Source organism: Myotis myotis, unplaced genomic scaffold (assembly GCF_014108235.1).
Source record: "Myotis myotis isolate mMyoMyo1 unplaced genomic scaffold, mMyoMyo1.p scaffold_m19_p_8, whole genome shotgun sequence".
NCBI lineage: Eukaryota > Metazoa > Chordata > Mammalia > Chiroptera > Vespertilionidae > Myotis > Myotis myotis.
The window spans coordinates 69,150,813-69,166,542 of NW_023416390.1; the positions used below are offsets into that span (position 1 = coordinate 69,150,813).

At 40.8% G+C, this 15,730-nt stretch overlaps 1 long non-coding RNA gene across 1 annotated transcript in view; it reads right to left on the bottom strand.

Annotated features, from left to right (window-relative positions):
* LOC118661841 overlaps nt 1-14,747 on the bottom strand; it is a 47,275-nt gene extending 32,528 nt beyond the window's left edge. The window contains exon 1 of the long non-coding RNA XR_004969494.1: nt 14,436-14,747. This is a non-coding gene — a long non-coding RNA (uncharacterized LOC118661841). The remainder of the gene's footprint in view (nt 1-14,435) is intronic.
* Nucleotides 14,748-15,730: the final 983 nt, after the last annotated feature.

Genomic DNA, 15,730 nt, shown 5'->3' on the forward strand with positions numbered 1-15,730 from the left:
ATTGAATGCAAGAGCCAGCCACCCCTTCTTGCCTTATCATGAGGCCAATGGTTCATTCCAGAGCTTAAGCTCAGTGCGGTTGCTCCAAACGCTGTGTCATTCACACTTGTTTCATGATAATGTCCAGTTACCACGCAATGAGAAAAATATCTTAAGATAATTGCTTTATCAGGTATGGCTCAAAACTTTTGTTTATGCCGTTTGGAGAAGGAGACAGGGCCGTTTAGTGATTTGTCTGCCAAGCCACAGACCATCTTTGCTGCTTTCTTTTTCCTTTCAATTGTTATTGAAAATAACTAGTCATAATGCCTTTGTAAGCCCTGCCTAGCCTCAGCTCTGTGTAAATCAGGCTTCCAGACGGGGCCCTGGGTTTAGAGGTCCCATTGTGGAGTGCTTTAGGTAGAGGCGGGATCATGAATAAAGAACACTCACCCTCTTTTTCGGAGGCAGGGGTGAGAGAGCCCGGGAGAGCCCTTCCCAAACATCTCTTTTCAGCACCACTATTTGGCTAAGAGCTTTAATTTCATTAGACAAACGGGGGCTGGGTTTCTCCATGCATCTCAGCCTCCTTTTAATGTGTAAATTACATAGGATTTGCCACTCGTTACAATGGTGATATGATTATTGGCCTCAAACAGACCACACCGCACAGGCCCCCGGTGATAGGCCAGCTGAGAAGTGGCATGTGTGGGAAAAATGGGCTAGCATATGTTTTCTGATCAGAAGCCCTCCACAAGTTGAATTCACAAATGTGAGGCTCCCGCTTGGTTTGCTTAGAGTGCCTCCTGCAAAGTGAATTTCTGGGTGTATGGGACATCCTGGTGGGGAATGATGTTGTTATGGGGGTGAGAGAGTTACTCAGGGGCCAGAAGTACAGGCTCAGGGGAAAGTTTGTTGGATTTGGAGGCAGAAACTGCAGTCTTGGCTGTTTGAAGACAAGTCACTCAAATCCTGTGAGCCTCAGTTTTCCCATTCACAAAATGGGGACAATAAGGCCTCCTCAACACCTGCAAGTTATTAAGGAACATTATTTTAAAAACTTTGCTATGAATGACTATGCTAGGAAATGCCACTCACATTGTCTCCTCGTTCATTCTTTACAATAAGCCTTAGAGGTAGCTGTGGCTAAGCACCCTAAACAAAGTTAGGAAAGACAGTGCAGCATCTCCCCCAAATGCTCCACGGAAATATAGTTTTGTAGGAAAATGTAGCTTAGACAGTTCTACACAATGTGTCCAGGCCTTCTTGACTTGTTCTTAGAAAACCACAACTCACAGTGGCACACAAAGGCTCTGAGAAGCTGCTTATTGAAACAATGATTTTTATTTGTTCATTTGTTCATTATTCCAGAATTTCGTATGAGACTATCTTCCCTTCTCCCTCATCCCAAAAAGTATATACACCCAGCCGCCCAGGACCGAAGTCTTCCTCTTCTATAGAGGCCATGTCACCAACGCTGGTTACTGATTTGAGGAGAGAGAAGTAGTAGAAGATTCACATGTACTTGTAAGGAGATACACTCTGTTTGGAAGGGATTGGCAGAACAAGATACGTTTGAGAGCAAATTCTCTATGAGTTCATAACTACATAATTATGAAGGTAGGCCCATCCTGGAAGAACTTTGCCGCCATTTAGACATAGTGTGTGCGTGGGGGGGATTTATTGTCCCTACCCCAAAGGAGAATTGATTCTACAGGGATGGAATATGTGATATTGTTTTTACTTTCTCCCATTCATTTATTCACTTCATATATTTTTTATATACCCAAATATAGTCCCCATCTGTGGTCTGCATCATGCCAGAAATTGAGACCTTCAGCCACACAAGGCTATTGCCTTGGCAGATTTATACTGATCCCAACTTAAGCTCCACCACTCTGTTAACGGCTTCTAACACCCCCATTTTACTCATTTCTACCAGCACAAATTGGCCAGGATGGTAATATTTTACATTTGTTTGTGTTGCAGAGCACATGCCTTTCTCAGACATATTCAGAGTCTGTTTCTTGGAAAGTTAGGTCAGAAAGAAGATTGTGAATGTCTCTGAAAGAATAAGTATACAGGCACATTTGTAGGAGATGGTTTCATTGGAAATTCCATGTTAAGAAATAAATGAAAATGATTTCTTTAATACAGGACACCTCAGAGCTTTGAATGTTCATGGCGATTCTCTAAGAGTGTGATAAAGGTAGTGGGAGTGTCAGTGGCATGCAACATCTTCCAAGCTGTTTTTTTTTCAGCCAGAGAGCTTTTTGTCCATGAAGCATTTTTTGGTAGTGGCTACCTCAGAGGGTTCTTTTGGAAGTGATTGAGGTATGTTGATGATATTGCCTAGTACAGAGCACACAGTAGAGATTCACAGATGATGCTCTCTAACAGCCTATAGGATCAGGCAGGTCTCTGCCTCTCTATCAATCACCCTTCCAGTGTGACCTGTTTTCTAATCTCCCTGTGACCTGGGTTGGTGCTGGGTCCAGGTTCCTGTAGTCGTCCTGCTCTGGGACTAGCTTGTCTCCCACAGTCACCTGGGACCTTGTCCTCCTTCTCTTTTCTCTAGGTCCTGCCAGCCAGTGGATTGGGGCCAGACTATTTCTAGTGTCTTGTGTATTCGTTTTCTTGAATTCTGTAGGTAGATGTTGAGAATGATTCTCCCCCTTGCTGCCCTGTGTCACTCTGTGATCAGCAATTTCAGACATTCATGTGGCCTTGGGGTTACTCTGCTCACTGAGAATACAGTGCCTCAGCCTCTACCTTGCCTGTCCTGGCTCTCTCTCTCCTTACTACGGAGAGCTCCCAATTTGCCGCATGGCCAGGGCTTGGTGAACTTTAATCATCTTAGAAATGTCACAGAACTATGTCTTATATTGTATGTGAGTAACATTATACCTGCTTTATACTCGTGTCCAATGGCAAGACAGCTTGAACTCTGCTCCCTAGGTACCAGAATGATTCTGTGTCTGTTATACTTGTATAATTGATTCTCTATTACTTAATTCCCTATCTGTTTGTTGAGAAAGAAAGGTGACTGATAGGCATAAACATTTTGCCATGACTTTGATCATTCTATGCATACTAAGTGCCTAACTAAGTTTGTCTATTTCCACCAACTTTCTGCATTAGGAATAATAAATCCTATAAGATTCTCTCTTTTGAGTAACCTCATACTTAAAATCATGATTCCTTCAATAACACTTGGGCTGTAGTCATTTTAGGGAAATCTCTAAAAGCCAGTAAAAAATAGCTTTTGAGAAAGACTAAAGAGATAGACCTCTCTGCCTCCAATGCTTCTAGCAATGAGCCTGGAGAAAGTTTAATTGCCGAGCCATTTATATGACACCTGGAACTCCTCAGTTGGATGCTGGAGATGGAGTTACTCTGGTTTGTCTATAGGTTCATCCAAAGAGTGGGGTTTCTTGCAGGTCTATTGCACATTCATTGGCCTGGCCATGCTCCTGCACAGACACAGGGCTTCTGGAGGCCTCTGGGAGCCCTGACTGGGTGGAGATGGCCTCACTCCCCAGCAGAAATGTCAAGGACAAATACCTGGATATTAACTTGTTATATTGAGGCCAGTTCAAGAGCAAGGATTCTAATGAGCCACGTAGAAATTAAATCACTAGAGGTTGCTAAACATGGTCAGTAAATAGATAGAGCATCAAGGAAAGTAACCCACAAAATCCTAAACAGCTCAAGTTCCAAAATCTGAAGAAATGGGGTGTGTGAATAAAAGGGACTACGGTTGGAAATTTGAGAGTTGTGGTTAGAAGCCATGGAACAAAGTACAGCTGAAGGACCTGCCCAGAGAATAAGCTATGACCTTGGTGTTAACTTCTACAACATCACACTATAGGCAACAACAAACAACTGAATTTTTCCTATTTGCATTCTGAACATCACAGTGATCATCAATTGCCAAGTAAAGGCTCTGTTCTTTGCCTTAAACTACTGATGCCACTTTATGAATTCTTCATCAAAAGCTTTGAAGGAAGTTATATTTTATTTTATTATCTTTCCTGAGGTCAATGAGTTTAACTTTCAGTCTTACTACTTTCTGAACTGCTTCAGATGGTGTAGGTGGCAAATATTGCACTTTTGGTAAGAAACATCATGGATATAAATGCCCTTGTCTCTTTTCCTCAGATCAGTGGAGAGCTTTGAGAACAGGATAAATACGCCTCTGCCCGGAATATTGCCTGGGTGGTGGGCTAGATGTCTGTCTTAGATTCCTTCCAACATTCTGTGTTATTTTGTTGTTGTTTTATTTGTTTTTTTATGTTAAGTTATTTTTAGAGAGTAGGAATGGAGCTGGAGGGAAGAGAGAGAGAGAGAGAGAGAGAGAGAGAGAGAGAGAGAGAGAGAGAGAGAAAGGCACTTGGTGCCTGGGACAGTGACCAACCGAGCTACATGGGTCAGGGTCCTTATAACCCTCTTGATTCAGAGCTCCTCACTGTTGCCAACAGAATTAGTTCTGGTGGAATACGTCTATGACTGCAAACCCTTCTGCCTATGTGCATAGTGCCTGAAGATTTTTGGTTGAGATAGCTTAGAAGTAATTAAGTTAAACTCTCTTTTCTGTCTCTATGGAAATCTGCTGCTTCCGAAATACTTTCTGCTCTGCGCACTTCACTTGACGGCGTGGGACTCTAATAAATGATAGATAGATGTGAATGAATTTTAGGAAGGGGGGCCATCCTTATAGGGCTCCAAGTATCTTTGTGATTTATGGCATTACGGACATGGCATGGAGCCCAGTGGCATTACCTACGCTCACCTGCCAGGTGACGACTATTGAGAGCATTGTGGTTACAAGTTGAATCCATTGATGTCCTTCCACCTGTACAGATGCAATGGAGCATCATACCATTAGGATGTGGGAGTCTCAGTCATTTGCATTTACAATCCTAATGAACAAAGAGATAGCAGTACACTTTGTTTTTATGTATTATTTATTTTTGTTTTTATTTAATTTTTTAAGCAGATCATACTCTCTTTAGAAAATATTTTAAAAAGCAGAAATGTGTGAACACTAAAAAAAAAATCTTTAATCCCCCAACTCAGAAATAATCACTGTTGACAGTACGGCATTTGCAAATGGACATGCTGAGCACTTGAAAGATCACCATATGAACCCATCCTATATATGTTACCCTTGAAAACAGAGTAAATTATAATGGAAAATTTAAATGTCCGCTTCAGAGCAGTAGTGATTCTGTAATTTTTCACTGGACTGATGAGAGATTTTTGCGTTCTCTGAAGTACAAGCTGAACAAGTTTCATGAGTTCCCTTGTGTTACTTCCAGGGTAGAGAAATGATGAGCCCATTCCTCAGGCCAAGAGCCATCACTGAATTACTGTTCTAGACTTGCTGCTTTCTTTCCACTTCAATTATCAGCACTAGCAGCTGGTTTCTATCCAAACCCACCACCCATTCTTTTCTTTTCAAGAAATTTTTAAAAAGAAATGGTGTTTCCTTTTAAATAATTTAAATCACTTTGCAAAGTATTACTGGATTTGCAACAATAAAATAACTCTGAGAAGTGGCTGCTGGTTGGTTGCCCAATTACATTTGTACTCTATGTGAATTGATCCCTCTACCCTAGTGCTGTACACTTAATATTTCAAATACATACATCAGCAATGTAACTCATTTATATGTTTCATGGACTTTGAGTTGCTCATGATTAGAAAAATTGCATATGCATATGTCAGAATTTTATAATTTTTCTCTCCAGACCTTTTCTCTCTAATTCTGTGTATGAGGTGGGTATGTGTGTGTTGTTATGCCTTCATGTGTGGTTTATGTACAGTTCCTGCATATTAGTGGTGTGGTTTTTTTTTTACTTAAAAATTCACAATGGAGCATTTTCCAAGTCTGTTATCAGAATCAATTATTTAATTTTTTATTTATTTGTTTATTGCACAGTGTTTGTCTTACCACCAAAAATAAATACATCATAAGAGCAGGAAACTCTTTTATGTTGTTCATTGTTAAGTTCCTGCATCTAGAACAAGTGCTAGTATATCATACATGTGCTTGATAAACATTAGCTTATTGAATACATCAATGACTAAAACATTCACTGGGTATACAGCTTGGAATGACTGTATAATATTTTCTGATAAAGGTAAAACCAAACTTAGTTAATTATCTCTTTGTTGTTGACATTAAGGTTGCATAATATTTTTATTATCAGAACTAATGCTGTGAGGAAGAAAAATATTGGTTACTAATTTTTGATTTTTCTTCAAGGATGGATAGAATCTACTAGGTCAAAGCAGAAGAATTATGTATAGTTCTTACAGCTTAATATATTATGCCCATTTTTCCCTTCAGACCATTAGTATAAATTTTACACTCTTGCAGGCAATGAATGAATATATACATCCTACCACATCCTTCCTTCATGGAATGACTTTTCAACTTTTTAACTTCTGGAATTCAGAGGCATTTCATCTCTATCATGGATAATACATTAGTTAAGATATATCAAGTACTGTCCCAAGAACTCCCAAATCTTAGCATAATAGCAGTTTTATTTTTTTGTTCATGGCTCAGTCTACATGTAGCTTGAGTGACTCTTCTGGGCAGCTGTTCTTCAAGCAGGTTCTCAAGCCTAGGGATTTGAACTGTTTTCATTCACTATCTCCAAGTAATTCATTTCCAGAGGAGTGTGTGTGTGTGTGTGTGTGTGTGTGTGTGTGTATGAGAGAGGAGAGAGAGAGAGAGAGAGAGAGAGAGAGAGAGAGAGAGAGAGAGAGAGAGAGAGAGAGAGAGAGAGAGAGAGAGAGAGAGAGAGAGAGAGAGAGACTAGTTTTATAGAAGTTGAGTATACATTTCCAACCACATTTCATTGGCCAGAACTCAGTCATGTGGTCTTGAGTACCTGTCAATGAATGCATTGTATCTTTTTCTTTTTAAATGTTTTTATTGATTTTTAGAGAGAAAGGAAAGGAGAGGGAGAACTAGAAACATCGATGAGAGGAAAACATCAATTGACTGTCTCCTGCACACCCCCTACTGGGGATGAAGCCCACAACCTGGGCATGTGCTCTGTCTGGGAATCAAACCAGGGTCCTCTTGGTCCATGGGACAACACTCAATCCACTGAGCTACACTGGCCATGCAATGCACTGTATCTTGAAACAGATTCTAAAAATATCTTTTTAAATTTTTAGATAATTGAAGAATATAGGGTGCCTGTTCACAGATCTAATGCTCCCAATTCTCAAATGACCTACACGCTCCATTTCCTATGACAGTGGCCAGCACTTGGCCAGTAGTGTTCACACAGTAAAGACAAATAAATAGAACAAACACCACTCTTGTCAGGAATGTGGTTGCTTGTCCTGCAATTGAGGAGAGATGCTATTCAATTTACCCACCTTTAGAGCTCGCTTTTGGGGTCCTGGAACAATGCCAACTTGGATAATTGCATTCTGCTGATCTAAAATTCCCCCGTAGCTTCCTTCGGATGAGCTAGCCTTCATTTCCCCCTCTACACATCATAGCGTAGTGTTACTGGCACCCAGTGATCACTCCATTCCACAAAGAAGCTGGTTACATTTCACCACCAGGAAAGTGATCCCTGGGTGAACACACAGAGTCTGCAGATTTCTTTGGTTCCTTAAGCATAGGAAACATACATGTAATAGGTTAGTAAATTAGTGATTTGAAACTCTAGGTGATGGAAAAAATTAGTAATCTCTCATATTATACATTTAACTCTAGAAATTTAAAAACATAAATCATCTTCCCAAGAATATGTAATATTGTTTGACGCAACAAATGATACAGGCCATTTTCTGTTGCTGAATTTGAGATAGATCTTGAATAATATCCATGGGATCTATACTACAGTATTCCCACAGCAATATGTTTACCTCTATCAAAATAATAAACTCTCTCATAGATTTCAATGAATAGAATTAACCTTTAGCAAGTACTCTTTTTCCTCCCAGGAATATTCATTTTACTAAGTAGTCTACACCATCCCCAATTAAGTGCTTCTGTGTGCTAAAATAGTAAGGACAATATTAATTTTCATCCAGAAATAAAATATTGCTTGGTGGTGGGCGATTCTGTTAAAAACTGAAGGTCAATTTGCAATTAAAGGGCCTTTTAACAAAGTATCAGAATAATGCACTGCTCATTGGGGTGATGAAAACAAGAAAAATATGGCTGTTGAGTAACTATTAAGGTTGAGCTTTAAACTTGTAGAGCTCTTTTATTTTTATCTAAAAATGTTTTTTGTTTTTTTAAAAAATCCAGGCTTATTTCTGGTTTACAAATTTCAAAGCTCCATAAGCCAAAGGAGGGAGATTTTTCTAACAGTAGGGGTTATCCTATTAAAATTCATCATGATTCCCCTTACTGAAAGGAGTAAACAAGAATCAATTTTCTTCAGTAAAGAAGTTGGCTGAGATGCAAGTTGATCTAAGACAGACTTGATGGATTCTTATGAAACGTTTACAAAATAATGCAGAAGCTACAATTTACAGGGAATTCTCTCCCTTTTCTTTTCCTGGGGCAGGGGAAAGAGGGTGAGAGGAAAGCTGTATTAGGGGAGGAAAAGAAAGCCCCGTAGCACACACAAAAGGATTTTATAGTTCTTAATTCTGCTAAGCCACCGATACATGGAAGATGCACAGCACTGTAATTATCTGGCCAGATAGATGTAATTGTATCTATCAAACTAAATAGAACACTGTCAGATGACAGCCAAGATTGGATTGTCTCTAAGGGTCAGGCAGAAACCCAGAGTGACCTCACTCCTTCCTTCTCCCCATGCCTGTTTTCTTAGTCTTTGATGAGGACCCACTTTGCTAAGCATGTGAAAGCATATACAGTAACAGTGCCTTTTTGCTTTATGCCAACAGCCTCCCGAGAGACCCCACTTGGTTTACTTGGGCCCAGGGGATTAGCCTGCCCAGGCCTCCCTCGTATTTGAAATGTATGATACTGATACAGTGCTTATGGAGAATCAGTCCTCTGCAATGAACAGATCACGCCTGGCTCCATAAAGTCTACGTTGCATGGAGAGATGTAGAGATTTTATAGGCTGGGTGGAGAGAGGCCAAGTCAGGCTTTTGCTCTGGAAAGCAAGTATTAGGTAATGAATTAAAGAGTTTGTTTCCTGGCCTGGTCCTTCATTTTCAGAACGTTTCCTTGGGCTGTATAAATAGACTTGAATTGCTCCGTAGTTTTCCATTTGCTGTAGTGGGAGATCATTGTCATGTCATAGGTGCTGGCGGGGCTATCAGCATGAATGTTTCTCTGCCCTGCTGCCTTTAAAAGAAGCAGGCCCTCTCCCCCTTGCTCATGTACTCGTATAAGCAGTTGGGATCTATTTTCATGGAGTTCCTCCAATCAGGATCATGTCCAAACCATTTTGGGTTTTTTGAGCCTCGCATACTATATTTACTGTGTCTAGTGAAAAGCTTGGATTCTCCCCGTGCTAAAAAGTGAACCATGATGGGTGAGGTATTCCAGTAGTCCTGCCGCATTTATAGAAGGAGGCAAAATACACAGGAGAGATGCGGTTATTCCAGCCGTGGGCAAACTACGGCCTGCGGGCCGGTCCGGCCCGTTTGAAATGAATAAAACTAAAAAATAAAAAAAGACCGTACCCTTTTATGTAATGATGTTTACTTTGAATTTATATTAGTCCACACAAACACTCCATCCATGCTTTTGTTCCGGCCCTCCGGTCCAGTTTAAGAACCCATTGTGGCCCTCGAGTCAAAAAGTTTGCCCACCCCTGGCAGTGAGCGACCTCTTCCCCCCATCCTGGCGTGCATTTGCTGTCCTTCTTTGGCAAGTTGCTGCCACTGAGTCATACAGTTCCCGTTGTTGGTTGTCCTCACTTCAGATGGGAACAAAGCTCTAAGGAAGGCAGGTTTGTCTTGCGCCTTTTTAGCATAAACATGCAGGACACTTCTGCATGTGCTGTGTGTTCAGCTTAACCAGGTCACCGCCCCTCTGCCTGGGCTTTTGGAAAAGAGTCCCACATTGTCACATGGAAAGGGACATTTCAGTGCTGATTTTTATTTCCATGAGATTAAAAGTGAAACATGTAACCACAAAGCTGGTTTATGTCATCCCCCTGTCGGAGCCAGCAGTCATGCCAAAAGTTAGATATTTGATAGGTTTGAGAGAGAAACAGATGCAGAAGGATGCCATTCCCACAATTTAGACTCCTTCTTATCTTTAAGCTAGAAAGAACATTCCAGATGAAGAAAATCTATTTTATTGGCCTTAAAAAATAGCAAAAGAAAATGTAGAAATAAAAAAAAAAATGCTAATTTAAAACTGATGTCATTCTTGGGGACTTCTATAAACTGCAAATTGGTATTTCTAACTAAAAAAAAAAAGTCGTTCAAGACATGCTTACTTGATATTTTCATTTATGCTGCTTTTTTTTTTTTTACCCCAATCAGGGTGTTATAATTGAGAGAAAATATCTACAGATATATTCACATAGAGTAGTGTGTGAATATAGGCAAGAAAAAAAAAGTAGAAAACCATAAACCTCCAAAAAGCTAAAACAGCCAAAAAGTATTCTCTCAGCTTTTTTTTAGGGAAGCATTTTGTGTCCCATTCTTTTCATTTAATTCTGCCAGCTGTCTGCTAAACAAATCTAGCCAGGTGGGGCTTACAACCCATGACTAAAAAACCTACCAGTGCAGCTGTCCAGCTTGCCCGGAGGAAGAATTCAGACAAATGGCAGGGACGAAAAGATTGTTTTGTTTTCAAGACAGTAGCTACTGTGCCTTCTTTGGGTTCAGCTTTTTTTTTTTTTTTTTTTTTTTTTTCACGGTTTGCTTAAAGTTCATCCATAACTTCTTAAGGTTTTATGATGAAATAGAAAAAAACCCACCCCTTAAAAACTTAATATTTGTGTCATAATTAGTTTAATCTATTATAATTTCCCCTTAAATAAATGCTCAATCTTACATTGTAACCTGTCACGGAGTTGTTATTTATTTATTTATTGAGTGTTACTGATTGTTAAATTACTCCCCCCTTTTTTTTTTCTCTCTCTCTCTTAGGGGGGAACAGGTTTTTAGTGAACTGTGACTGAACTTTATTTCCAGATATCACGTAATTACATATGGAGCCATGTAAAGGTGAAGGCTGGCTTGGCTTATCCGTGAGCAGAGGAACCAACAGGCCTCTTTGCACTGCATCACCAGTCGACCTCGACTGTGAATTTCTAGTCAGCAAATGGGCACTTCCTTCGGTGCATTTGAGCAGAGGGAGGCAGGAGCCGCGCGAGCAACGAGCACGTCGCCATCTGATCCACTGATGACAGATCAGCGCTGAAACCACTCCGTTCCTTTCCCACTTATTTGACATTCATCAGTTCAGTGAATCTCAACTTTTTCATCAAAGCTGTGTAACATTCTTGTAATGAAAAGGTCTGGGGGAGTGAGGACTGTCCTCGGTCTCTGGGCCCAGCACCTGTTTGAGAGGTGGGACTGTCCCCAGGGAACTCTGTGGGATGTCGCTGTACTGATGATGCCCTAGGAACTCAGCACTCTGACATGCAAGGAAAATACTACATCCATGCGCCAGCTGTCTTTTGTGTATAGGTTTAAAAGAGAATTAAGACTGCATGGGACAAAGAATGCTCTTAGCAAGGGCTCACGTCATGTCATAAACTGGTGAGGTTCTTGGGCTAACTCTCAGAGCAGGTTGGGCAAGGAGCTAGGACTAGGTGACTCTCAGGTTCAGGTGCCTCTTGCTGCCATTTATAGGGACACAAGGAAACCACTGATGGTGCAGTGAAAGGAGGCCTGTGGTCTGAGTTGTGCAGATCGCAGTGGTATCCAGCATAAGCAGGTGAAGCCAGATGACCCTTCACGTTGCCTTTATGTCGCCTTTATTTCCTTTCGTTACCTAAGACATGAGTGATATTGGCCTGGATGCTTACAGACCCCAAGAAAGAAGAACAATTTTTCATGAGGAAATTGAGGTGGTGATGCAGAACTAACCCTCATGGTTTGCTGTTATTTAATGAAGAAGGAATGATGGGGGATTTTTGGCAGAACTGGTATAGAGGCATAACAATAACACACCACAAAAGAAAATGACATTACTTAGCCCTTGGAGGATTCACACAGGCCTTTAAACGTTAGATGTAAATACATTGCATAGAGGTGATTATCAAATGAGGATACAATAAGTAAGGACTCCCCTTCCACCTCCTTGCCACCCCTGAATCAGGTCAGGTGCCCTTCATATAAAAGCATCCACCTTTGTCCCAAACTCATGCCTCCCAGCAGCGGGGCTTAGCTATTGGACAGTGTGAGCAGCCAACATATTGCAACTCCAGTAACTTTGTGGTGAAGCAGGAATAAACACAAAAAAATCATGAATATTAGAAATACAGCATCCTTTTCTCTTAGTGCACTAACTGATACAAGAATGAATGTCACTTAAGGAAGAATATCCCAAATACTATTCATGCAAGAAGTGATGCTTTGTAGAAAAAAAGTTCATAACATTTTTTTCTTTTTCCTTTCTTCCATTATGTATGCCTGTGCATATGAATCTGTTCATATTTAAATTCTCTTTAAGTATATCTTTAAATGTGGGCCAGGATTGCTCTATAATAGTGCAGACAAGCAAATCCATGACACACATTTTCTCTAGATTCTCTATTTTGAGATTGATGAATGGAGACTCAAAAAATAAATAATTTATATTGGGGAAATAGAAACATGATATGAGTTAGGCCAAGATCTTAGAAATCTTAATTTCCAACCTGTGGTCACTATTATTATGGAGATGGAAAACTTTTCTCCAAACTTGTCTCCATTGACAAAAACATCCACAGAGGAACCAGAGGTCTTCAGTACAAAATAAGTTTGCAATGAATAGGGTGATTTTCTCTTGCAGACATTCAGATATGGTATACCCTTTTGTAAATATTTTCATGAAACAAATGCTCATATACTATAGTTAGTTTAAGACATGGCTGCTTGGTTTGTTTTACTTCTCCAGGTGAAAGAGGACCAAGTATCTATCTTCTTTCGTTGCATGTCTTCTGCAATATTCTAAGCTGTTCTCCCAAGACCTGTATCCTCACCTCCACGGAAATGGCTTCCCTTTTTCGAGTTCTGCCTCCTTATCTCGGCATTTTGCTGACTTCTAATCCCGAGGATGGTGAATTGAATTTGAATATTTAAGCTTTAAACTACTTCTCCATGGGGGAAAAAAACAAAACCCACTTTGACTCTTTACCACATTTAAAAATGATTTTCTCATAAGAATTGTGGCATGTTCTTGAAATTATTCAACCTAAACATGTGCCAAATGGACCCCAGGAATATCATATCAAACATAAATGCAGAGCTTCCATGATCAGTATCAGAGGAGCGCCAGACAGAAGGGCGTCCCAAGCCCTCCATCCTCACGCGCTTACTTTGGCGCCGTTTTGTGGCGGCCCGCATGCGCACCGTGTGCTCCTGTACCGTCACACAGGCAGAAACGAGGGCGTGAGGCCCATTTAACAGTGTGAGTTGTCCCAGTGCACCGCCATTACGGGAACACCCGAGCCTCCTGTTTGCTGGTCCACTCGGAAAGCTCTGTGTGTGAAGGTGGCGGCACTGGCAGTTTCTCCCATGTTTTAGCCTTCTCTCTAGTCTCTCTCCTTCCTGCCTCCCTCCCTCCCTCCTCTCCTGTTCAGCATTTGCTTCCTTCCCATTCCATATCTTTCTTCTTTCTTCTTGTTTTTCCCTTTCATTTATCTTCTCTTAGATTTCCATTCCCTTTGCTGAATTTCAAAAATTGGCTTTACGCCAAGATTTTCCTTAGTGCCCATGTACATCCTAAACTTTAACGTTTTTTTTTCATTTATCCATGAAAATTTGGGAGAGAAAGCTCCAATAGCACTGCCTATCAAAGAGCAGCCACATTATTCTATAGAAATCATGTTCAATGATTTTATTTTCTATTGAACATGTTTCCCGTCTCACAATAATTTAAAAAAATTGCTACAAAGCCATACAATCCTGCTATTTGGGGTTTACACCTCTAGCCTAATGTACAGATTTGACTTCGCACAGCACTTGCTTATGGAGTCAGAATGGAGACAGACCTTCCCAGAGATCTCATGTTGTACTGTTTACAAGGCAGCCTGCACTTCTGGTGTACAGTCTGCTCAGATCCCGTTACAGTTACACTCAGATCTTTCTTTGGGGATAATGGAATTTAATGAGAAGGAAAGTGTGCTTTCAGTTTGCATTTTCAGAAGGATTTATGGTTAAACTTACAGTATGTAAAACCACATTTACCCCCAAATAAGCAAAAGATCCATTCACAGGAAGAACAAAACGACCCCATCTGAATCACAAAGGAAGACATTCTTCAAACGTTTTTAGAAGGTTTCAAACATCACAAAATATTTTTCTGAAGCCATCAAGTTTCCTACCTTTGGTTGAGGTCCACCTCAAGGGCAGTAACAACTCTGGTGCGCTGATCATTTGCGAATCCCAACGTTGCAACCACGGAAGGGGGCTGCATCCTGAGACATCTGTGGACCAGAGAAGCTGGCAGGGACCGCAGAGCTTTCCATTGAAGTGACTGCTCCCAGCCTGGCTGCAGGAACAGTCGACCTGAGGTAACTACTTCCACATATCAACACCTTGTCAGTGGTGGTCTGAAAGGCGCGGGCTGCAGGGAGAGGGAAGTACCTGCTTTACGGAGAGCTAACCACCTACCCTGCCCCCCTCTATCAGCAAATCTTTCATATGGAAGAGAGAAAGGAAGCCAAGTAGGAGAAAGCGATAGTAATAAAGCAAATTAAGTGCTTAAATTATGACGCTGGTTGGCTTTGGTTATTGGTATTTAACTACATAATGAATTTCTAAAAATTCAGAGCACATGTGGTTATCTAACTTGAAAAGAATTCCGTCTATCTGGGTCGATGGTTCTAAGTGCGCTGTGGCGGCACGCACAATGCGATTCTTCGGGACGTGCTTCATCAGTAAGTTGTGATTAATAATCATTCACAACTGATTTACTTAAACATACACTAGAGCAGAGGATGCAAGGCTACTCCTATAATACTTTATTCCCACTCACCGATATGCCCATTTGCATTCTTGGGTGAATAAGAAGGGGGTGGAGGTAGGCTAACATCCTGGGGACTGTAGAATCCTTAACCGTCCCAGAAACTATGTGTCACGTGTGAGCATCCTTTGCCACGTGTTTTGCAGTGGGAACAAAAGCCAAACCCTGAGTCCATTGCTTTGGGATTTGAGTTACTATCATGATTTGAGTATGTGCCCATACTCAGTTTCACTGTAATCATGACACAATAAAAGGAAAAGACCAATGATTTTGTTAATCACCTAATAATAGTCATAGACAAGGCCTCAGAAAGTGTCCAGTTGCTTCTTTTATGAGCTGGATCACAATGAAACATGCCCCAAGTTGTCAGCAACGAAGCATCCTCCGACCATTCAAACTTAGATGCAGAATGTAAGGGGCTGGAATGTGCTAATTTTATTAGGGAGAACTTGTCATTGAACCTACAGTATGAGAGCTGGGCATGAGCTCATAGGCAGCAGTTGCCATATTAGTGATGTATTATACTAAAAGCTTCTCCTTGTTAGAGTAAGCTCAAAATCAGTCTTGGGGTAAGCAAGCATTGCTGGAGTTTAAAGAACTTTAATTTCAGTGGACAAATCTAGCACCGATATAAAGTATGGGCTGACATTACTC